The sequence below is a fragment of the Magnolia sinica genome, chromosome 12 (assembly GCF_029962835.1).
Source record: "Magnolia sinica isolate HGM2019 chromosome 12, MsV1, whole genome shotgun sequence".
In the NCBI taxonomy this organism is placed as follows: domain Eukaryota; kingdom Viridiplantae; phylum Streptophyta; class Magnoliopsida; order Magnoliales; family Magnoliaceae; genus Magnolia; species Magnolia sinica.
In genome coordinates this window covers 63489146-63515832 of record NC_080584.1, presented here as the reverse complement: position 1 = coordinate 63515832, position 26687 = coordinate 63489146, and the positions used below count along the sequence as shown (strand labels likewise).

The 26687-nt window shown below is 38.9% G+C and overlaps 1 pseudogene; it reads left to right on the top strand.

The window, feature by feature from the left end:
• The first annotated feature begins 3456 nt into the window (after positions 1-3456).
• LOC131220154 (histone-lysine N-methyltransferase ATXR2-like) lies at positions 3457-26216 on the top strand (annotated as a pseudogene).
• The last annotated feature ends 471 nt before the right edge of the window (positions 26217-26687 follow it).

Genomic DNA, 26687 nt, shown 5'->3' with positions numbered 1-26687 from the left:
AGAAGAGCTTGGACGTATAAAGGTTTTTAGGTTGCTTGGATTGTGATTTAAAAATGAAGGAGAGAGAGTTGTAAAGAGAGATGGGTGATGGAGTGATGGAGTGATGGATGTGGTGAGTGATGGGTGTAAGAGCCCTTTTTTGACTTTTATAGTAAATGGTGTAAGAAAGGTATGGGTTTGTAAGAAACTTTTGACTTTAAGGGTTGCTTGGGGAAGGGTGAGAGGTGATGGTGTACTTGACATGTACTTAACATGATGGGATGGATTGATTGATTAATTGATGTGACATCTTGTACAGATTCTCTCGAAATTCACACGCGCGGCGTTTTCCTCGCATCGAACGCTGGCCCACATCCCCTGGCCAAAGTATCGCATCGGCGCGCGAGTCGCGGCATCGGAACCGCGGCGACTACGCAGTCGCTAGGGTACAAGTCTCGGGTTGAGTCGACTCGGGTTGCCAGCGTGTGAATCAGGGTCGCGCGCAAATACCGATTAAGGGTCGAAGGTTGCCGAAATTTGATCGCGGAAGACCGCGGAAGTCTATGGAACGGTACGATCTAAGATACGGGGCTTACACATTTGATATTGGAAATAGAGGTGCACATGAGTCGAGCTTGGCACTGCTCGACTCGGCTCGGCCACTAGCTGATCCTAGCTCAAACTCGGCTCAACACGGCTCGATCAGCAACTCGGCCCAATTTGAGCCGAGTTCGAGGTACGATCGAGCCGAGTTCACCTATGCAGCATTTTCACAAACACATGGACTACACCTTCAAAATCTCACAGTATGTAAAATAAAAACAAAATTTTTATAAGTATTTCATCAAACACCTTGTAGGCAACATCAAAATCAAGAAAAAAGAGTATTTGTTTCATATACATACCTTTATTGTCACCAACCAATACTTTTTAAGTCATTTCATCAAACACTTGGTGAGTAGCATCAATATCAAAGTAATCGAGTCACTGAACTGGTTCGATCCAAGTTCGATTCGAGTTGGGGTTTGATCTAGGTCGAGTCAAGCTCGGGCAAGCTCGAACTCGGTTCGAAATTTTTTCGAGCTCAAAAAATCAACTCGACTCAGTTTCGAACCAAGTCGAATCGAGCTTTTTTGAGTCAAGTCGAGCGAGCTAACCAAGCTAACTCGGTTCGTGTACAACCCTAGCTAGAAAGGAGTGTAAACGCGATTGCGACTACGCTCGTGTTCATTCTCATTTCCAACATCACACGATCTTACGAGAATGGTTATAACCCCCTTATTGTAGGGCAAATCAGAGTGATCTTGAACTCGTTGTAAAAATAATTCGACAAACTTTCAAATATGACTCAAAGCATATTATTTGAATATGTTTTGACTTTTCAAAAGTGGGTCTAAAGTCTATAATGACATTAACAAATTATTCTCATTTACTCTCATTTCGAATCTTGTGCAATCCTACAAAATTTTTCACAATTTATCTCATTACAAGTTAAATAGGAGCAATCTTTGACTTAGTGGAAAAATAATTCAATGAGTTTTCAAATAAGATCGAAATCAACTCATTTAAGCATCCTCGATATTTCAAAAGTGGGCCTAAAATGTAGATATTAGCAAACAATTTCCCCCAAATAGCGAATGAATCAGGTGGATACTAAATACACACATCAAGGTAGCCCCCCTAGTGAGGCTGCACCATCTTAGGTGGAGCCGGGGTCTCACACTGATGTATGTGCATTAGATCCACACCATCTAACTATTTTGACAGCTCATTTTATTAGACATCCCAAAAAATTAAACTGACCCAAATCTTAAGTGGACTACACCATCCAACTATTTTGACAGTTCATTTTGTCAGACATCCCAAAAAATTAAACTGACCCAAATCTTAAGTGGACTACACCACATGAAACAATCAAGATTGAACCCCAATGTTAAAAACTTCATGGATTCCATTGGAATATTTATTTGCCATCCAACCGGTTGATAAGGTCACAAACAGCAAGATGAAGAAACTACACAAATATCATCTTCATCCAAAGCTTTTGTGGGCCCACGAAAAGTTTTTAATGGTCAATTACCACTATTTCCTCCACTATGGTCCATCTGAAATTTGGATCTACTTTACTTTTGGGATCATGCCATAAAATGAGCTTTCAATAAAGATGGACGGCGTGGATGTAGTCACATGCATTATGGTGGGCCCCAGGGGTCAGGGGTCCCACCCACCTTGGTGGATCCGGGGATCCACGGATAGCCGGCCCCGTCCTAGCGGGGGTAGCAGTAGCACCCAATCCGCGCCCGCCCAAAACGTGGTCCCATGTGTTTCAATGGTGGGCATTCAACACTCGGTTTTTTCCCTCCTGTGGCCCACTTGAGTTTTATGTTTTCCTCATTTTTGGGTGATATCCTAAAACGAGCTGGCAAAACAGATGAACGGGGTGTATTTGACACAAACATCACCGTGGGCCCCACCCAGGTTCAGACCGCAGGAACTTCCTCCAGTCGTAGTCGCTAGCAATCCGCGTCCAAAACACACTCCTTTTCCGCTTTCGTCTCTTGTTACCCGACACCACCACCTTCAACGGCCAAAAAGTGCGACGCTCGTAATCAGTCTGCTCTCTCTCTCTCTCTCTCTCTCTCTCATAGCCGCTCTCTCTCTCTAACCCTCTTCCCATGTTACCTCTCTCTCTACATCTCTCTGTCTAGCCGCCGCGAATATCTCCTTTATAAACGAGAGTGGCAACAGTCCAAGAGGGGGATTGCATTTTTCAAAATCACTGATTTTGGGAACCCAAATACCCCAAATCCAACCTCCAAATGCACCCAAAAACCTCAACAACTTCTAAATACCCCCGAATACCTCTGAATCGTCACTGCCAAACAACCTCTTCGAGTTTAACTCATCTGCAGATTTTTTATGAGTTTTGAAACGATTAGACAACTTATTACTATTTTTGTTAATTTATACTATGTCAGGAAAGTGTTTATTTCAAATCAAAGGTCTAGTTTTTATTTTGCTTATATAATGCCATTATATAGGATGTAAACATTACTTAAATTCAATAATATCAAAGTTCATTTCTTGTTTTTAGAGATTTTATCTTTCTTTGTCGATTCAAGCTCTACACTTGAGAAGCAAATGATAATCTCTTCTCTTTATCCATGTACCTACCACATTAATCATCTCTTGTAGAGCTAGAGCGTTCGTGTGGCAAGCTTCCTCTTCCATTCTCCCTGGCGCTCTCGAAGGATTTTCAAAACCTTCCCTCCCTCCTCCTCCTCCTCTCTCTCTCTGAAAACGGATGGCGAGTATAATCTGCCCTTTGGACAAGGAGTACTCAGATATAATTACAGCCCTGCTCACAACTCCCTCTTTCTCAGGCATTCCATCTCCAACGACACCTTTCTCTTGTATTTTTATTTTCCAAACGCTCCCTCTGTTTTTATCCACACCCCTTTTCAATGTGCCTAAAAAATGGGATGCAAGTATATAAAAAGGCAGGTGTAAATATCAATTTGGTTGCCTGTGACATAAGTTGACATTCTCACCCTTATTTTTGATAAAGGACTACTATGACCAGCTTATTACAGAAAGGCGATGTCGTGGTCTTGAAATTAAGCAGAGTGAAGAACATGGAAAGGGTATCTTCTTTTTCTACTCATTTTATCCACCGTTTGCTTAATACGCCCATCTTCTCTGTTTTTGGTTATACTATGGTAAAGATTTTATACGGTTTTATAACCAAGAGTAGAAATGATGGGCGTGTTTAGCAGTAATAGTGGGTGTAGATATTCACTTACTTCTTTTTGCCATAAATTTTGAATGCCTAACGATGTTTACTCCACATGATAATATGTTGTGAAGAGTGATTATATAATGCTTGATCGAGAGGAACATTGTTTGTTTTAATTGGCCCAGAAATGGTACAGGTGCGGCCCACCATCATGTAAACCGAGCCATTTGTAGGTTGGCTTCATGATATAATGTTTCATGCCGTATATCTCAGGGATGGTCCTGAACATATTGTGAAATAGGAATTGTTTGCATGTTATCTGCGTGTTTTTGGTTATGAAAAGTAAGACTCGTGGTTTTATAATCCAAGCTATAAAACTCTCCTCAATGAGACAATCCTAACCATTCGATTTGTGGTCCACAGATGGATATTTAAGAAGAGAAATGCAACAATGGTCCACATTCAGCTGATCAAAAGTTCCAAGATTGGTTGCTGGGATATACCGATCTGGGAAATTTTTGGGGAGTAGTCCACTAGCAGTGTGAGGCAATATACCAATTGTCTGGACTGCTGAACTGTGGGTCCCAGTTTTCAGAACTCAAAATCTGTGTATATTGAGCAAACACATAGGCTGTGTATCATATGATTCCTCAGCTCAGGATGCTGAAATTGGCACCAAACTGTAGATGGGTCTCATAAGCCAAAGATCACACTGAACGTATGATCTGAAATATCCAGTCAGCGGCCATCAAGTGTACGGTTAAAATGTAAAATAGCCAGGGGTCTAGTTCAGCAGTATGTGTTCATGTGTCCATTTTGAGGCATGTCCTATCTATAGTTGGGTGCGATTTGGACTGAATTACAGCATGCATGTATATGCTAAGTGTACAATAGCTATGTGCATGCTTATGGATGGTCATGCTTTGCCAGACTATAAACTAATTCATAACATTTCCATTCGTGGATAATATTCTCATGCTTGAAACTGCAAATGCAAGAAATGATGCATCTACATATGATCTTAGTGTATCGCCTAGAATCTGTTTGATGATAGTACCCCATATTTTTATTTTTTTGTGTACACCCAATAATTTTTATGACATCCAACCCACTTCGGTACAGTATATACTATATAGTACAGTTCTGTTATAGTGTATTGCAGCTGCATTCCAATGCTTTGCTGAAGATTATGGTTTTTTGCAGATTGGGTCTAAAAAGTTTTGTGCTTAATTACTAATGTGTGAGAAAACAGGATAAATTGGAAAAGTTAGAAAAGGCATTATGAATGATGCTAGAAACAATTCATAGATCATACTTTGCCTTTTTAATGTTGAGGATTATCTTTTACATGTTGTGATCTATTAGGGTGTGTTTGGATTGACGGGAAACTAGGGAAGGCAAGGAAAAGTACAAGTGTGACATAAGCGGATGGTAAAGTGAGATTGACATTGGGGGAAGGAAAACCTTTGCACCTGTTCGTTTTACTACAGAAACTGTCTGGTTTGAATTTCAATTTTCAAAGGGAAACATTTTTCCTTCCAATTTTGCACTAAAAGCGTCACATCATGCAGAAACCTCTTTTCCCATCAATTGATATTTTGAAAAAAAAGTTTTACTCCCTTGCTTAGCAAAGGAAATTGATTTCCTTCTCCTTTTATGTTTATCAAACAGAGAAAATGTCAAATGAAAGCCTTTCCAAAGGAAAAATGAAAAAGAGAAAAAAAAAAGGAAATTTCAAATCAAAGGAAAATTATTTGCTTTCTGTAGTATACCCTCAACCCAAACACTCCCTTAGCAAAATCTATTTGCACTGTCTATTCACTTTTATTGTACTTCTCATGAATTGTGATATCTTCAATTTGGATTGGCAACTGCAGCTGTCTATGCAAGCTTGGAATTTAGAGAGGGGGAGTTGGTTTTTAGGGACCAAATGCTTGTTGGTGCTCAACACAGTTCGAATAAGGTTGTGCCAATGACCATGTTTTTGCTTTTATCTCTATCTAATCTTTCATTTTTCCATTCTTTCTTTGGAATTTGCAGTTTCTTCATATTCTTGGGCTAGACTTCTATATGGTTTCTCTGTGATTTCTTGATGGCGGTGCCTCATCCACTGTACATGTGGCATACATGGTCACTCGGTTCTAATGAGGATGTATTGTGTCCTGAAATCGCACTTATTGGATATATGTAGCCATCCAATTTGTGGCCAACACATGCCTAAGAGGAAAATGGTCAAATGTCCAAATTAATTGGATGTGCGGTTAAGATCAGTCACTCGGTGTGATTTTTGGGCTTTGCTGCACCCACAGTGGGGCTGACTATTTTGGTGGTTGGCATTGAAATACATATATGCCATGTCCCACGTGTATGGTGGATGAGTAACCGCCATCCAACAAGTGTGGAGGTCATGCAGTGGTTTAGCCTCACTCTTCTTAGATTGGCCTCTCATATATACGTATCGCTCACTAATTTCTCATGTTTTGCAGGTTGACTGCCTTGTATGTAGCTACTGTTTTTGTTATATTGGTTCAATAGAACTTTAGATTGGTAGGAAACTCTATTTGCAATCTCTGGGATTACCAGCAAATACAGAACATGATCATGACACATCTTCACATTCTTTAGAAGAGGCTTGTCCAGTTGAATTATCAGATGATGAAGATAAGACTCTCATGGCGAACTATGACAGTGTACAGTCGTGTTCTTCAAGTAATATGAAGAGCAACAATCTTGTACCAAAAGAGGTCTTGGAGGCGCTAGTAAATGGTAGCTTGGCTTTGCCTCACTCTAAGCAGTTTACATTGCCTTCGGTCATTCCATGTCCTGGAGGGTGTGAAGAAGAACATTACTGCAGGTGAACAAAGCTAATAAATATGCGCACCTCATGTGCAAATTTTCATTATTGTGTTCAACCCATCATTATAGCCTTGTCCCAACTCCCAACTATTTAGGGTTGGCATTACTATTCCGTTTTGCCAATCATATCCAAAGCAAGAATTCTTATGATTCTTGGAAAAAGTTCTACAATAGGCTGCTCACTGGACATAAATTCTGCTCCTTTAACTGCTCTCGGGTTCAGTTGATGCATGTCACACATTGCTTCTTGGTGAAGTTTCCATTCATGGGATGCATGTGATTGTGAACTTTCACATGCAACTGTCTTTCTTGCCAACATATCACATGTCTATTGTATTCAATCCATGTAATCCTATAAAGACTGATTCTAGTTATAGAAAAATGGAGCCATGTTAACTATAATTACAGGTGTAAGCAATAGCGAAAGCCTAGAAGTCAAGGCCGCAAGAAACTTCTGAGCAAGGGTTTATATTTTAAGTGTATTCAATATAAAATTTGAGTGTTGTTTTTGATAGTTGGCTTCCACAAAGAGATTGTAGCTTTCTGGATTTGTATGAGAATTTGTTATGGTTAAATGTAATTTCTGTTGCTTTACTGTCAGTAAGTTTCTATGGATACTGATGTTATTTCCTACCTTAGTAAATGAAATATAGATGTTGGTAACACAACATGTTTCTGTTCTAGAGTTCTGCTAAAGCTCACATGCACCTGCACACTTTGAAAAGCAGCAAATCATTTCAAAATGGCACTTGTGTGTGACACTGTACCCATGCATCAAGTGGACCACATTATGTAGATAACTTGGCCTAAAGATGGAGGTGATCCACTAATCACGCAGGTCACACCAACGTTAGCATCAAATAAATTGCCAACAGTGGCCTGCATGATGACTGGACCAGCCTAACATTTGGACCAGGTGGTTGGGCCCATTTGACTACCTACCGACATCCTTTTAGGCTTCTCTTTGCGCTTTTAGAGCCTTCAACTTGAACCAACTCACTTCATACTAGTGCAGTTTTTGGTCTCTGTTGCACATGGCCAAAGCATCTAAGTCGACTTCTCATATTATTTACCTATTAGTTTTACTCCTAAATTCTCTCATCTTTGTTCATCTAATTTTATCCATCCTCTTCTTGCTACTCATTCATCTCATCATTCTCATTTCAGCTACACTCATCTTATGAACATGTTGTTCCTTGATTGCTTAACATTCTCTCCCATAAATCATGACTGGTCTTAAAGCAATCCTATAAAAATTTCCCTTCAATTTTGATTGGGTAAGATTCATTTAATAAATTTTGTAACTAATAAATAGCTGAATATCTAGATCAAGATTGACAAATGAAAGGGATGTGATGATGGTGGTGACAGGGAGTTGGCGGAGATAAAAGCTTGGTTCCAGAAAGTACTGAGTGAGAGTAGGGCAGGATTCAAGAGGAGTTGCAATTTGCTATTCGGGATCCTTGGTAGAAAATTAATGGAAATGGACAACAATGGTCAGTAAAACAAGGCTGAACATTTGGATGGCTCAGGATCCTCTAATCTGGAAGATCTTTTAGATATCCCCCAAGACTGGGCCTCATCAGATCAACACTCTTGATCATTGATCATTAGCCTGCTTGAGTGCTTGTACAAAATAGGTGTATTAGGAGTCATTCATGGTGTGACACATCAGGACCCAATAATTTCTACATGGAGGATACACCCCATGACATTGTTTCCCAAATGTAATTTGTCTGAGCTTGGCTACATTCTTTAATTTGGTTTAGTGATTGATGCCTATTTTTCGTTCATTTAATTCTAGGTACGTAATTTGACATGCTTGTGAGTAATGTTGAATTGCCAACCTTTTGTAGTAAATTATGTACTGGAGAGAGCTTAGGAACCTCATGTCGGGAAGCACTTGTTAAATTTATAGAACATGCTAATAGTAAGATGTCAACTCCAATGCACATTCTGCTCGATTAGAATCATGCAGTTCTCATTGGGAACCATTTTAATAATTTTCTTTTTCTCATTTTTGAAGCCACATTTGTGTCCTAATACTTTTTATCCCTTCTAATTATCTTTATATCATTTTCTTTCTTTCCAGGAACGAATGATATTTTCCTCCTTGCTGCCAAGTTACTCATGATATTAATCTATTTTCATTTGTTTGAGATTTTAAGTTTTGCTCAAGAACCTCATGCACTAGCACTTATCATCATCATCTAGCCTTATACCAACTAATCGGGGTCAGCTACATTAATTCTATTCCATCAATCACTCTATCAAGGGCCATAACTTCAGTTAGACCATAGGTCATCAAGTATTTTGTTATTACCTCCACCCATGTCCTTTTGGGCCTTCCCCTTGCCCTCTTTTGAGAGACTTCAACTTGTACCTGCTCACTCCTTCGAACCAGTGCTGTTCGTGATCTCTATTGCATATGACGAAATCATGTAAATCTACTTTCCCTCATCTTATTACCTATTGGTGCTACTTTTAAGTTCCCTTGAATGCGTTCATTTCTAACACTATTTTTCCTCATCTTGCCACTCATCCATCTCAACATCCTCATGTCAACTACTCTCATCCTACGAACATGTCGTTCCTTAACTGCCCAACATTTTGCCCCATAATGTATGGCTGGTCTTATGGCTATCTTATAAAATATTCCTTTCAGTTTGAGTGTTACATGATGATAACATAAAACTCCAAAGGCACATCTCCATTTCTTCCACCTAGCTTGAATTCTATGGGCATCCTTCTCAATCTCCCTACTCTCATGAATTGTTGACCCCAAATGTTGAAAGTGGTCCTTTTGGGAAACTTTTTGGTTGGCAATCTTAACTATTTGTTGCTTCCATTCCTATTGTTACTAAAATTGCATTCCATATACCAACTAATTTTAAATCCTTCAGATTCTTAAGCGTCTCTCCATAAATCTAGCTTTGTGCTTACACCCTCCCTCATCTTGTTAATCAAACTATGCCACTTGCAAACAAGATAATCCATGGGATCTCTTCTTGGAAATGCTTCACCAACTTATTTGGTTGCTCAATGCAGACCTTCGTGCAAGCGTACAGTAATTGGAAAGTCACTTGTCTATCGACTAGTGGTCCTCACATTTGTTACCGCTCCCTTATACATATCCTCAATCATGTCAATGTATCCTCTTTAAACTCCTTTCTTTCCCGACACCCATTAGGTTAACTCTCTAATTTTCTTTCAACCAGTTGTCAATTGTGACTAATTTTGAAGTATTTACGAGTATTCGATGAAATGATCATCACATATACTCTAATTTCGAAATTTTGAGTGTAGGTGATCCGATTTGAGAAAAATTCAAAAATTTCCCAATTTCTCCCAAATTGCTTACAATGTTGCACTCCAAACATGAAATCAAAGCATGTATGAGGCCCGATCTACGGATTTGTTAAGTCCTAGTCAATTTTCGGTAAATAAAAATCATTTTTTATTAAAAATTATTATTATTATTATTATTTACTTTTTCCTTCAACCAGCTGTTAATTCAGACTAATTTGGAAATATTTAGGAGTGTTTGATTAAATGATCATCACACACATTCTAAATGTTATGCATTCAATTTGAATATAGTTGCATTAGTTCAGTCAGACCACAACTTAGGACCCTATACCGAGAAAACCTTGATGCAGAACATGAAAATGAAATATGATATGCGAGATTTCAGGCTTAAGATCACGTTAGTTTAGAAACAATTACACAAATTCCATATCCCACATGAAAGTCCAAACATTCAATTAAGGGGAATCTATGCGGGTCCAGGCCTACACATGATAGGGCTGGATCAATAAAAATTATGAACCAAACGTTACTCGAAGATAAGAAATAATCATCCACTAATGCATAGTAATTAGTCCCTAATCCAAGGGAGTCAGAAATTCTAATTTGGGGAACCCTATGGTAAGAAAAGGGGCATAAAATTGGAGATTTGAGTAATTTAGGGTTATGTTTAGGGATTTTGGGTGAAAGCGGAGTGAAAGAGAGGAAAGAGACGAACCAAAGAAGTCCTGCGCGCGTGGACAACAACAATGGCCCAGATGTACGTGCATGTGATTTCGGCCGCACGTGTGTGGGGCCCACTATTCAGAAAAAGGCCACCTTGGCCCTGGTCGGCCAGGGATAGACTCCAAAATCCTCAAATCTCAGCTCGATCCGATGTACGGTTTGTGTGTGGTGCTCCGTTGAAGTTTCAGTCCTCCTGTGGGGCCAGATTCTGAACTTCTGATGTGGGGAGGAGAATTGTTGCAATAGATGATTGATTCGAAGTGTAGATGATGGGGTGAGATGAGAAGAAGGGATGGTAGAAGATGGATAGTGGAGATGGTAATGGATGAGGGCGAATCGGGATAGATGTGGCTTCGCACCATGGTAGTTAACCCTTCGATGAAGGGAGGACTTCACACTCAATTAGGCTTCACAACTCAGAGAGTAGGAAAACGCAGAATTTTTTTTATAAATCTTCAATCTATGAAAAAAACTACAAGGGGTGCCTATGTATAAGAAAAACCTATACTCCAAAAACTCGCACCATGTGCGCAACCTATTACTTGGCGATGAAGTAAACTAAAATAAAAAATAAACAGAGAAATCTAAAGCGTTCACGATGTTCTAAATAATAGCAATAAGCAAAACCTAAAATATGAAATCAATTCGATGAGTGGGCTACGATCATGAGATCCCATGATGGGCTTTTCTTGACTAACAGGCTCACTTTTTTTTGAACCAAAACTTTTCTAGCTAGGAGGCCCTTCCTGGATGTCGTCATCGAGCTAGATCGATGGTGGGGTCCTTCTGCGTATGTATGTGCGTAGGGGTGGTGGTGTGAGTGCGCGTGTGCGCGTGATGTTCCCATCAATTCTCCTCGGCTGCGAAGATTTCGCCACTGGCGAAATAGAACTCTTGAACCGCTCCAGAATGTCAGGATCAAGTCTCTGAAGCTCCTCAGTGAGCCACGTGCTGTCTGAAGCTGGGCGTGACTTCCATTTAACCAAGTACTTCTAAAACCCGCCGTCCGACATTGAAACTATCTGATGGTCTAGAATATCCTCTATTTCCTTTTTGGGTGTGTGAAGGTTAGGTATGGGAGTAGAGGCTGGGAAAATGGGTCGGGAAGGATAGGTATGGGAGGTAGAGACTGGAAAGATGGGTCAGGACGGGTAGGTATGAGAGGTAAAGGCTAGAAAAATGGGTTGGGAAGGGTATGTATGGGACGTAGAGGATGGGAAAATGGGTCAGGACGGGTAGGCGAAGGGCCAGACAAAGTATTAGTGGTCCCCTGAAAAGTAACTAGATCTTCCACGTTGAATGCGGAACTAATTCCCATAGAAGGTGGAAGATTTACCTTATACGCATTGAGACCGTTTCGTTTTATAATTTTGAAGGGTCCAGCGCTACGCGCGTGTAACTTACGAACGGCCCCCGGAGGGTACCGTTTGGGCCAGATGCGGACTATCACAGAGTCCCCAATATTGAATTCTTTGAAACGTTTATCTTGATTTGCAAAAAATTTGTAATGTTCATTACTAGTAGTGATCTTCTGCCTGATTTCTTGATGCCATGAATGAATGTGATGCGTAAAAGACTCTGCAGGCTCTGACACCCTATGGGACAGTGACATAGGGACAAGATCAATAGGTTTCCTAGGTTTATAAACAGTAACCACTTCATAAGGACTGAGACCTGTGGACCTATTGACAGAACTATTAAACGCAAACTCAGCTATAGGTATTACGGTGTCGCATGTTCTGGTGTGCTCTATATCCCTCCTAGGGGGAGACTCATCCGGTAGATCATCAGGAAAGACAGCACATAACTCATCCATTATCGGAATGGCTTCAGTGGGTAACTCTACACTAGCGTCTTGTGCACTCTCTTCAGCCATAAGGCCATACATGTCGTACCTCTCAAAATAGTGGTCTTGATGTCTCTCATGGGGTGGGTGCACCGGTGCACACCCATAATTGATTCCTTCACCAACTCCATTCATTGGTCTATCTACCAGGCCACCTGCCTGAGATGAGACATCTACCGCAATGGTGGGGTTTGTCCTGACAATGGTCTTTAGTCGGGTAATGCGCACATCAAGTTGTTCTAAGTATTGGTCCATTTCCAAGCGTTTAATCATAAACTCCAACTTTTGGGACAGCTTGTTTAGTGACTCTTGCAATTGTTCCATGTTTAGTGTAGGGTACTAACCAAAATTCAGTAATATAGTTGTCAAAATATAAGATTTTTTTTTTTTTTTTTGTTTTTTAAATAAATTTTTAAAAGAAACAACCTAGTTTCTAAAAACGAAAAATGAAAGTTTTTAAAACATAGGAAAGTTTTTTTTTAAAAAAAGCAACCTAGTTTCTAAAAACGAAAACGGAAAGTTTCTAAGAAAATCAAATTAGGAAAGTTTCTAAAAAAAACAAATTAGGAAAGTTTCTAAAGAAAAGCAACCTAGTTTCTAAAAACAAAAAAGGAAAGTTTCTAAAAACAAATTAGGAAAGTTTCTAAAGAAACAAATTAGGAAAGCTTCTAAAAAAAACAAATTAGAAAAGTTTCTAAAAAAACAACCTAGTTTCTAAAGAAAAAGAAAAAGGAAAGTTTCTAAAAATAGAAAGTAAGTTAGTTTCTAAAAAAGAAAAAGGAAAGTAAACTAGTTTCTAAAAAAGAAAAAGGAAAGGAAATTAGTTTCTAAAAACAAATTAAGAAAGTTTCTAAAAAAAACAGAAAAGGAAAGTTTCTAAACCTAGAAATAGAAAACTAAGTTCTAAAATAATTCAAATAAGGGGATAACGGAAAATTTCAGCAGCTTATGTCAGGGTTTATGGACCTCTAAACAGCCATATATGATGAGAATTGATGCGTAATGGACATAAACAACCAAACCCTAAACATGTAATGAATTCCCCTACAAGAACCCTAGGCTTTGATACCAAATTTGATGCAGGACATGAAAATTAAAAATGATATGTGAGATTTCAGGCTTAAGATCACATTAGTTTAGAAACAATTACACAAATTTCATATCCCACATGAAAGTCCAAACATTCAATTAAGGAAAATCTATGCTGGTCCAGGCCTACACATGATAGGGCTCAATCAATAAAAATTATGAACCAAACGATACTCGAAGATAAGAAATAATCATCCACTCATGCATAGTAATTAGTCCTTAATCCAAGGGAGTCAGAAATTCCAATTCGAGGAACCTTAGGGTAAGAAAAGGGGCATAAAATTGGAGATTTGAGTAATTTAGGGTTAGGTTTAGGAATTTTGGGTGAAAGCGGGGTGAAAGAGAGGAGAGAGACGAACCAGAGAAGTACCGCACGCGTGGACAACAACAATGGCCCAGATGCACGTGCATGTGATCTCGGCCGCACGTGTGTGGGGCCCACTATTCAGAAAAAGGCCACATTGGCCATAGTCGGCCAGGGATGGACTCTAAAACCCCCAAATCTGAGCTCGATCCGATATACGGTTTGTGCGTGGTGCTCCGCAGCAGCCCTCCTGTAGGGCCGGATTCTGAAATTCTGATGTGGGGAGGAGAATTGCTGCAATAGATGATTGATTTGAAGTATAGATGATGGGGTGAGATGAGAAAAAGGGATGGTAGAAGATGGATAGTAGAGATGACAATGGATGGAGGTGAATCGGGATAGATGTGGCTTCGCACCACGGTAGTTAACTCTTCGATGAAGGGAGGACTTCGCACCCAATTAGGCTTCACAACTCAAAGAGTAGGAAAACGCAGATTTATTTTTTTTTATTAATCTTCAATCCATGAAAAAAACTACAAGGGGTGCCTATTTATAATAAAAACCTATACTCCAAAAACTTGCACCATGTGCGCAACCTATTACTTGGCGATGAAGTAAACTAAAATAAAAGGCAAACAGAGAAATCTAAAGCGTTCACGATGTTCTAAATAATAACAATAAGCAAAATCTAAAACATGAAATCAATCTGACGAGTGGGATACGATTATGAGATCCCATGATGGGCTTTTCTTGACTATCGGGCCCACTTTTTTTTGAACCAAAACTTGTCTTCTAGCTAGGAGGCCCTCCCTGGACGTCGTCATCGAGCCAGATCGATGGTGGGGTCCTCCTGCGTATGTACGTGCATAGGGGTGGTGGTGTGAGTGCGCGTGTGCGCGTGATGTCCCCATCAAACCTATTATGTGTACTTTTTTTTTTAGATGTCATGATTTAAAAGTGTGTATTAAGGTCTTTTTTTTTTTAAAACAACCCTGAAGTTTCATTGAAAAATTCAACCATTTTACCAATGTTTCCCCATGTTTTGCAAAAAGTGTGATAAATTATCTAATACAAATGATATATTCCGTGCGATAACCGATGCGTATCTGTATCCCAAGGATGCGATACGTAATGCGATACCGATATTTTGAACACTGACCCGACCCATTTTCATATTGTATGACTTGAACTTGGCTTAACCCCAATTCTTCTGTTTGAGTAATGAAACTTGATCCAAACCGTTGATATGAAGATCCCCACTAGGGATCATGTTTTAAATATAGCAAGTAACCAAGCCTTGAGGGAGAGCTGAGTTGGTTTTGTCATGACCTGCTAGGACAAACTGATCAAGTCCAATTTGACTCGACTTTGGTTTGAAACGAGTTGAATGCTAAAATGGGAACATAAACCATGCCACGAATGGTTTACTCTTACAGATTGGAGCCGGGTTGGGTTGAGTGCTGCATGTCCAGGTTGGGCTACAAGTTGTGACTCAACCTGAACCTGATCTGGATTAGAATCAGTTTACAAGAATCCGGTCCAAACCTAACCCAACCCAAGTTAGAATCAGGTTGATCCTGGCCCGATTTGAAGCCCTGATTAAAGTGCCCTTGGGTACACAGGCGTCTGCTTGTGACAATGATGGGTCGGATTAAGTACTTCTATCGTATCACAAATAAATAAGTGAAAGAACCTTTGTATTCTATACAAAGTTGTATTTTTTGAGTGTTCTACATCACAAAGTTTATGCCCAATCATCTGCTGAACTTCCTAACTAAAAGGTTAGCAAAGGAAAAAAAGGTCGGTAAGCATCTCTATACACTATTTATGAGCAATATTTTGTGAACATGTTGTGTTCACTTTTTTATTTTCTTCTTCTTCTTCTTTTTTGTTTATTATTTTATTATTTTATTATTATTTTTTGCTTTTCTCAATGTTTTTATGCTCACTCTGATACAAGAAGACGTCCCATACTTTTCTAGCAAAATTATGTAAATTGAAAAAGGATAAGGGTCAAACTAGCATATCACAAATGGAGAAAATTTTATGATATGTATATAGACAGATGGAAGTTAAATGATACCTCTTTCCTGATCATATTTCTTCATTTCCATTTTGTAGGTTATCTCATTCACGATTTTGAGGTACAAGAAGTTGAAATCATGTCATCAAGACCAAAAACAGCCTACTATGGTAAATGGAGTGGATGATTCCAGATTTCGTCTGCTTTTGGAGGCTTGGAAACCAATCTCAATGGGATTCAAGAGAAGGTGTGTCGTGTTTCTCTGTCATCTTACAATTGATGTAACTTATCAATTTAGTCAAAGCATTTGCCTTATAATGTAAACAACGTAGAGATATTTGTGCATGGATATGTGAGACGTTGTTGAGCTAAGAATCTTATTAAAGTGCTATTGATGGACTTTTTGTTACCTTTGGAAAAAAAAAAAAAAAACTGGACTCCTTGTTGATACATGCATATGCACAAGCTTCCCTAAGGCCAGCATGTATCTCTGCACACAGACATGCATGCAAACCTAGCCTTTTTGTGGGACATCCAAGTTGTACATAGGTGGGCATGTGTTGTTCTGGATATCAGGACAGTCCAGTCATCAGGTGGGTCACACGTGGTAAAACAATGTTCAGCTTGACAAAATTTTCTAATGATCCACATCCACTGCACGTGTGCCCCACCTGATGAATGGACTAGCCTGATTTTTGAGCCTGATCATCTACAAGGGCCCCCCACCTGATGCTTCCCTCCAATGCTCCACATGCATGAATGACTCTCTGCTGTGTGCGGGCTTAGATAATCTGATGTACATTTTACACATGTAAACTGAAGTTTCAGGGTTTTCCACTAGTAAAATACAGATGATGGACGCACCCTTCTCTAACCTCTTCATGTGAAGAAATGATGAGGGGCAAAAAAATATTAAGTCATGTCATTTCTTGAACATTCCCCTTCAAGATTAGATGCAGTTTTGGTGCACCGAAAGCTTGCTTAAGACAGCTTTCGTTCCCTTGATAGGCCTTTTATAAGGACATCCACCAACTGTTCGTTAGATGGACCATGTTGGGACTTTACCTGATCAGCTTCATTCTCCTCTGACAAACGATAATACACTCTCTTCTTTTCAAGATACATTCATTTTTTATTTTTATTTTTATTTTTTCCTTTGATAAAAATCCGATCTTATCTAAATCATGTAAAAAAAAAAAACAAAAAACAGAGATATACAAACCATTAAAAGTAAACAATTAAACATCCATATATTGAATAATTAAACCATTCATTTGGACACACAAGGCTAAAGCAATCTAGCGTCCCTCCATGTTTAATATCTGAGTGTCCGTCAGTGTTGAGAAGCTTACTTAAAATGAATACCATAATCAAGACAAAATTTTGAGAGTGAATTTTCCTTGCAAAAGATATTTTCCAAAAAATTCCTATCCTTTTCTGGTTGTAAAATGACCAACATGGTCCCATGCGGCACCTCATTTTTACAAGGAGCTGCACATAGGTGCCTTGTCCGCTCTTTGGAGTCAAGCACGGCACCTCGCTATGGTTCATGCCTAGGTCCTGCTCAGTCCCATAACTCTTTTGTACATTGGCATCAACACATGTTCTGCGCCATTTTTATGCTTATACCTTCTCATATTGCATTGTATTATATGAAACAGCATAATTTCCCTTGTATTTACCTAGTCAATAATTTTAAGGTGTTATGGTTCCATTGATGCATATCATTAAGTTTTGAGTATCATAAGTTATCAGTTATTATGGATGTTACTCTTAATTCATATATTTCCTTTTTCATTGCATTTTCATGTTGCTTTGTTGTGGGAGTAGAAGATTATTGCTAAAACAAATTAAGACAAGTATTTATAATATGCCTGTAGGTGGTGGGACTGCATTGCTTTGCCAGATGATGTTGATTGTCATGATGAAACATCATTTAGACAGCAAATAAAGGAACTTGCATTCACGGTACACTCTCCGGCAACTGGTGTCGTGCATGGACCATCATTTTTGGTTAGATTTCTAGTGTTGCATCCCTCCTAACAGTATTGATTCTTCAGGACCTTTAAGTTGAAACTTGCACTAGTATCTTTCTCATAATCACTTGGAGAGCCCATTAGTCTCAATGGAAAACTGTGTACACAATATACAGAAATAAATATTTTATAATATGATCTTTTTAGTTCTTCGCATGATTGAGCATCAGTAGGTTCAGTTTATTGTTATTATTTTATTTATTTATTTATTTTTGACTTGAGTTGAAACCAGCAAAGTATCTTAGGTGTAGGCTCAAGAAAAAAAAAACGGACATCTATGTTTCTTGGGCATGGTTTTTTGGACTGGTACAGATCTTGTGTAGATGTGTTTTACACCTAAATCACAGGGTAGATAGGAACTAATAAATATACAATAATATTTTGTTTCTTTATCATTAAAATATTTTATTAATTTTGATGTGTTTTAGGTTTGTCTCTCTCATGTTCGGGATCCATTACTGTGCATGTCCATGTACACATGAACACAAAGCTAATGATGCCTACCTGTTAACCAAAAGATGGAATGTTATCGTTCAAACCATGGAAGCTCTTTGATTCTCCTGCAAGAACTGCTGCTCTGATAAAATGACTTGAGCTTCCATGAAGCCACAAGGAGAAATCTTGTAATTTAAATGATATGTCCGTTCTAACTCTCTGCTAGCCCATTTTGTTGAGGGTGTGAGGGCATGAGTAGAGGTACACCATTGATGCAGGACAATTAACCACTTGTTCTAAAAGCTCGAACTGATAGAGCATGGCGAATTAATCCTTTTATCTCATCCATGGGTTAGGTCCTCGGCCGAACCCTCCTCGTGGGCCCAAATCACATGGGTTTCACCCCCTCCTGGGCCCCAAATTAAATGGGTTCCGCCTTACATGAGCCACCCGATTCACACGGGCCTCATACCCCGAGTGTGTCCTCGTATCCCCTAAGCCACCCCACTAAAGCCCGGTATGAAAATACCCCTGCATTAATCACCCCCGGTGAGGAGTCTTGAACGTGAGATGTCCTGCTCTGATACTAATTTGATGTAGGACAATTAACCACTTGCTCTAAAAGTTTGAACTTTTAGAGCAAGTGGTTAATTGTCCTGCATCAACCATCCTCCCTCTCTGAAGTTATGACTGAAACTTGATGCACTAATAGTTCTCCTTGAGTATAAATGTATCACTTCTGCTGTTTTTATTCAAACTAAGTTTTATTGTTATGCAGATTGCATTGAAGTTCCACAAATCTTTTTTCTTTAAAGTATTTTTACCTAAGCAACCCTACTGAACATCGGCAAAGTAATGTGACACAAACCAGCACTCTAAGCAGCAACTGAAGTAGAAACCCCTACAACAAAACCTACAAGATGAAATGTAGCAATAGCAATGACAGGGCTCTATTGCACATTGCTTTGTACAGGGAATTCGTTGCCAGTGGGGTAATCTCATCTTATTTGAATAGAATTTGTTGTCCATAAAAAAGAAAAGAATTTTTGTTATCATTAAAAGAAAATTGGTGGGTGCCCCAAGTTGCAACTCTCATAGAGTTGTTTACACTATCAGATACAGTATTGGATGTAACCTAAGATAACCATACTTAGATTAACTAAACACTCCATAGTAACTGATGGCTAACAGGACCTACGCATGGTGCCACAGTGTCTAAGAGAACTCGACCGTCTTATTTCACTAGATGATGATGGAACAAGGAGATAATACTAGAATAAGGTCCTCCCAGAAATGTCAGATAGAAGACTCTTTGCACTCTGCGCCCCTTTCTATTTTTCACCTTTTACTTTTATGTCCCATGTTCTAACATAGAGATGATAAGTTATGAATGGTGAGTTCAGGTTCCAAACAAGAAGAAGGAGAATGATAATAAAGTTATGATTGAGTTTATATGAGTAAATAAAATGTTCATTATTTGCTTCGCACTCATTAGGGTTCTATATATTAATTAGATGGATAGATTGAAAAAAAAAACAACCATATTTTGGATTGTTGTAATGCTTGTTAATGTTGATTATCATAAACGTCGGAGCTGGTATTGCCTTATCATCATCATATGAGCATGTGATTCATTCTAAGGTATTAACCTGTACTGTCACTATCATTATATACTATGGCTACTCAATTTTGAGTCCTGCCCTCCCCATTTATGTGTGCAAGATCCAGAATGTCTATCAAGTAGGCACTGATGCATGTCTTGTGGCCTGAAAGTTAGTCTGATCTGGACCAGTGAGTGACATTTATGCATCAATTGTTAGATGTCAATCAACCCTTTTAATGCAGGCCTGAATGTGCTAAATCCATGAAACAACTGGATGTGGTTAAGATTCTAGTCCTAGTGAGCAACTCAAGCAATGGGACACGGAATCCTCCAAAATTGGGCGATCCATGATTGACTCAATTGAAGATTGGATCCGATCTTAAGAACAAGAGAAGGGAAATCCATCCTCCATGTTTTGTCCTCTTTCTCGCAAGAGAAATAAATTTCATTTCATTAGCAAAAAGTCTCCCCTTATATTACATTAGATGTATATATACTAAGCCCTAGCAACTAGCAATCTAGACCATTGATCAATCCCTTAGCATCTATTTTCAACTGTAAAACGATCAAAACATAGCAACAGTCGTTAACTTCACGCTTATTCCTGAAGTAGAGAAGCAAAACATGCAAGCTTGTCTCGAAACAAAAGACTTTCTGATGGGTGGGAAATGGATTTCCGCCAACTGGTAATGGTTTCCAGAACACTGTTTGGTAGAAATGAGGATTCCTGCCAACTGGTAATGGTTTCCAAAACATCTCAGGCTGGCAAAAGACAATTTCCATCTGTTTTCATTGTGTTAATTGATCAACAATTTTCTTCCATCCGGGCTTGATCTTGGGGCCTATTGTTTATGGGCCCACTTGAATGGTGTTTTCTTCAAGATTTCTGGTGATCTAAATGTCTCAGTGCCCGTGGGGCTTGCAAGCGAGGTCCTTTGCTATCTTTATGAGTCGAATACGATGATCCTCAAGTGAAGCTGTGAAAACCCGACACTTCATGGACCATGATCATGGTCTGCTTGGTGACACATGGTGTGGTGAGGGATGTGTTGCATCAGTCTCCTCCTGTTGTGAAGAACTTGTCCTGGGGTAAGCTTTATGTCCGTGAATGCTATCTGCCTAACTTGAGTGCATTGTCGCTCATGGGTACCCTGGGAGGTAATTGAAATTACTTCATTATGTCTTCCTGCAACTCATCTACCAAGGGGCCATAAAAATCATTTCCATTGTCATTGATTTCATGAATGCAGACCAATGCTAGCATCTTGTTAGCCTGGACCATCGCAATCACCATATATTCATCTGAGTAGGCAATAGTGGGAGCCGTTAGATCCAACTGCCAATAGTTACTGAAGTTTACACACTTCTTTTGGCTATTTGTCAAAGAATGGATCTCTGTCTTGATACTTCTCTGGTTCCTTGTCGTAGGCCAAATCTCCAATGGAGTCTGGTTACTCGTTAGGCACCTCATTGAAGATTGGAGCTTTGTCCAAATCCAACTATCTCACATGTGCATAAGGCATAACTTCATAGAAGAGATGCTCAAAAGCCATAGGGAATTTGGTGACGATCAAGTGGTTGGAGTCTTCCACCTAATTACGTGTGTAAATCAACGGACTACACGTGGGTTGCGAGCTATTAGATTTGTGTTATCTACTTGGCTCATAGTGTTTTAAGTTCCATGTGTTGAGTCAATTGTTTGATTTGTTATTGGAGGCCTCCAATTTCCATTTTTCGTGTCTTCGGTATGTTGTCCACGGCCTTGGTCATGTAGAGCCATGAAGGATGTAGGAACAAATTTGCGAAATCTGTTGGGCTGATTGGATGTTTGGTTGGTTGGATGTGGTTGAGGTGATTTTTGGTGAAGGATAGGTAATGTCTATGATGGGGTTTATGGCTGGGATTCGGATGGTATGGCAGCTTGTTGTGGAAGGAAATGGAAATAGAAAGGAAGATTGTAGGGAGAGGTTACTTGGATCATTCAATTTGTCGAACACGTAGTGTTTGAAGCTAAACCGCCCCTCCTAAAGAACTTTGTCGATGTTCGAGTAATCTGTCGAACATATGCAGATTGTAGTTGCAACTAACTCCTTAGAGCCTAGATGTGGATCCAACAATTTTATTGAAATCAAGGTATACAAAAACTGTTACGTAACGGTAACAACCATAAAAATTACGTGTTACAGGGCTGAAACAGCCATAGCGGCCATTACAGAAAAAATTGCCTGTGACGGCCCTGTGACTGTAACGGACCCATAACGGTCCAGAAACATGTTTTTTTTTTTTTTTTTTTCAAAATAAAAAATAAAAAATAAAAAATGCCATAATGGCTGTTATGGCCTGTATCGTAACAGTAACGACAGTGGCTATTACGGCCACCGTTACTGTTATTGGTTGAAATTGATGTGCACAACTACAATTCACCGAACCTTCGTAGAAATTTGCATGGATCAAGCAAACATCGAACAATTGGTGTGTGTATCTACAATTACCAAACAGTTGTAGAAAATTGCATTGATCTCCAACTCGTTGATCCGACAATTGCAATTGTCTCCTTCCCGAAGAATGTACCCTGCTCTGTTACCAACTTAAGCAAGCCCAGTAGCACCAAATTCACGACGCAATTGGCTATGGGGTGAGGATTCCAAGCTAGCGAGGAGCTTGAGCATGGGTAATCTAAAACCTCTGAAATTGGGGATCCAAGAGCAACTCAAGCTGATTGTTAAAAACTTGGCATATGTATGTGCAACTGCCTAACCTTTGTATGAACTTGCATTCATCTCCCAGCTCGTTGATCCGACTCACTGAATTGTAATTGTTTTCCTTTTGGTGAATTGCGCCATATGATGCCAAGTAACATAGGCCAGGTTGTCGAATTCCAAACACTACCTGATACGGTTGAGAATACTGCTCGCAATGAGGACTCAAGAATGGAAATATGAAATCTTCCAAAATTGGGTGATATGCAAAGACTCGGTGAAGATCAAAGGGTCTATTTAGAGTATCGATATTGTTACATGTATCGATGACTGAGGGAACATTGGGAAAAGGAGGATTTTTTCAATGACATCTCAAGAGATGTCAAAAGATACATGTTTACACATTTAGGTATCAAAATATTGCAGAAAATAAATATACATAATAAGTTTCCTTTTTATAAGGCCCTAAACAAGTGCTGTTGGAAAAAAAAACAATGCAGTTATATGATATATTCAAAATGAGTTCATATTGTTCAAACCATACAATGCAAGTGATAAAACATGAGCAATACATCCAGAAATCAAAGAGAATGAAAGCAATACCTTTGCCTCAAACCCACATGGAGTTACAAGGCGGTTCATAGTCATTAGCTCTGTCCCCACATACATGATATGTCCATGCGTCCATTGTTGGAGTTATGTGTGCCCTTTCAAGCCAATTTGACTCATTCGATCATTTTGATGTTTGGAATTTGGTCATTAGTGACCTCTTTTGGTGAATGGAACAGGTTCACTAGTGATCTACTTTATTATGTTCTTTATTGTTAATTTTAATTGGAAACTCGGGCAAATTAATGGGCTGTAAGGATTTCTCCTGAAATTCCTTTACCTTTGGGTAAAGAATGCAAGGGACACAACAGCCCAGATTGGCTAGTGGAGATTGATGTTCAATACACTTGAGTACCCATAATTCTCCACAACCATCTCAGTGGGGGAAGGCAACCCCTGGTCAGTTTTATGGCCATCCTATGTGATATTAGCCAATGACGAAACAGGATGGATTTATCTTCACCATCTACATTTGGTTGTTGTTGTCCATCATAGACAATAGTACAGGTCATTTATTTATTGAGATCTAGTTCTAGACTCGATTGAATATCTACATTGGATGGATCGTGTGAAGTCTCCTTACCAAGAGAACCCATCATTTTTGGACTGGAGCAACTTAATCGTGCACTAACCTGGACTTGTCCTCATACTTGAGATTACAAAGGACTTCAGGGGTCTTAATATAGGTCTTTGATACACCTTTGATTTTACAGTGGTTGGCACATGCGATATTGGGTTCTCATGTTAAGATTCAGGTGAGGCTTGATGTACTTTAAAAAAGAATCCACTTGTTGCCTAGGATTAAGTTTAGTAGCTAGACCTACCTCTTGGATGCTCCATCAAGCTTAAAATAGCTGGCCAACACCGTCATATGTTTTTCAAATGTTTTTAGATGAATTTTAACCATTGGATTGTTTGTTTTCATCATAGATATGTTTTTATCAAGCTTGATGGAAATCAAATGGTAAGATCATTTAATATCTAAGTTAGAGCCTTCATTGGGTTTTTGAAGGCTTAGATTGGATGCCACAGTAAGGTGGAAGGACATCGGTCTGTTTGGGTGTGTGGAATGGGCAGGATGATGGATTTTTGATGTTGTAGGGCATACTGAAATTTGTAGGGAGGCCTAGTATGATAACAATTGCAAAAATGGATGAGTATTACTTCTCCGGAAAATGGGGTTTTGATTGTTTTTTTTGTTTGTTTTTGTTTTTGTTTTTTTTTTTTTTTTTTTTTTTTTTTTTTGTTTTTTGTTTTTTGTTTTTTTTTTGTTTTGTTTTTTTTTTTTTTTTTGTGGAATTTTCAGGAGGTACCAGTGTTGTCTGAGTATTGTCAATATGTATCGCATAGATCAATGATTCAAGGGAACATTATAAAGAATTTTTGACGATAAATGGCTAAATATCGTGCAACATGGTGAATTTTATAATTCCTCTTCTTTATCATATCGGATACATATGATACTGATAATATTGGTAGATTTATTGATACTGCAAAAAAATTGCTCCCAGGTTGAATGGGATGACCCTCAAGTGAAGCTGCAAAAACCCAGTACTTTGTGGCCATTATCTTGGTCTGCTCTATGATACATTGTGTGACAACGGTTGATCCCAATACCTCTGCATCATGTTTTAAACTGTATTTGTTCTTGTACAAATGTTCCATATAACGACCAGACAGCCTGATTTTGGGCCACAATACATAGACAACGGGGCCCAGCTGAGGATTAATCCGGATCTCACATGCATGCGGTGCATTTGGATACATGACTGAGTTGGACTAGGAATCCTACTCTCTCAAGTAGGCTTGTACTCTCTTTAAGTAGGCTTATAGTTCTCATCGTAGTTATAATTGGAGTTATGTAGATTATTTTATTTTATTTTATTTTAAATCTTTTGTTCTAAGGATTCAAATTAATTTTGCAGTCGCTGCAGCTTCTCAAGGAAGCCATCTTTGACAAAGAGTATGTGCCATGTATCCTTTTATGTTTACAAGTTAGTGGCTCTCTGTTTATTGTGTGCAAAAGTGAATATCTTATTCATCAGGTGGGTTTCATCTATCAGACTCCTTGACTCTGCTAAAGTATTTTCACTTGAAATTTATGGGCATATTATTGGCATGTTTGAGCTAAACAATCTGTAAGTTATGGCATTTCTGCAAGAATTATTATCATGCTTCCTTTTCCGTTTTCATTTATATTCATGTCGTAGTCTTCTTTTTAATAATAGCGTGCATTAAAAGGGACATCTGGGGGTGTGTTTTTATGGGAAACCATTCTCAACTGGTTTGCTGTGCTTCGGAAAGCATCCTAAATTATCGGCTTGGGGCTGCATGTCTCCTAATGCCAAGAGTCTCTCCTGATTGTTGAGAAACCAGTTCTGAATGGTCTCTCATGTAAATGACTGCTATCCTTTATCTTGTAAAATATATTAATGGCTGGTTTCATGTGATGGCATTAATTGAATCAAATACAGCAGCCCTAACTGTTTCATTACGATTGGGAGAAGGAAGGGAATGGATTGAAGAAAGATGGCCTTTCAATGAATTTCCACTTTGGTGCTGGACGTTTTGGAGAGACCAAACATCTGACTTTTTCTGATTCAAATCCTTTCGGATGGAAAATCAGAAAAAGGTTGGGATACTCCATTCCGAACCAACTCTATTGGTTGTCCTCACATACAAAAATCCTTGACAACATCTTTGTTATTTGTGTAGTGATTTGGTTGTAGCATCACCTGTGGAGGATTATTTTATATACATTGATGATCTCCCATATCCTGATAAGGTTAGTGCAATTCTCCCACCACTTGTTCTGTGACTTCCATAAGACTGCTCATTGAAGATATGCCAGTGTTGTTTCTGCCCTTTTCCTAGGATTATAACATCATATCTTGTAGGAAGAAGCTGAAAAAGTTACATGGCCCTTTCTAGATGCTCTTGGTGATGATTATTCAGTTTGTTGTCAAGGTATGGCTTGGAATTTCAATCCTTCTATGAGTAAATTCCATCCTTGTTGGCATATTTGAAATTTTATTAGGGTTCTTAATGAGAAGTTGGGGTTCTCTGTCTTGGAGTTGGTTGTGTGAATAAAAGTAGGGTACCTTGTTTGTGTTGGATACGGTGGAGGATTTTTGCAAATCCAAAACCGTGTGAAGGGTGCGTGTGCTAGCTGTGCATGCTAACTGTAAGATTTTTTTTAGCTGTGAGTTTTTCTAAGTTTAGAATATTAGTTGGAGAAGATAAACAGTAGATTTTTCCTTTGAATTTTTTCTTTCTTTAGATGCCCCTATGATGAATCTAGACAGGGATAAATTAGTAATTTCATAGTATAAGAAAGCCTATAAAGGCAACAATGTAATTCGTTTCTATTAATAAGAAAATACAGCAGCAGTTCATATCTTTCTCTTTTCAGTCTTTTATTCTACGGTGGCTGCAGCCAC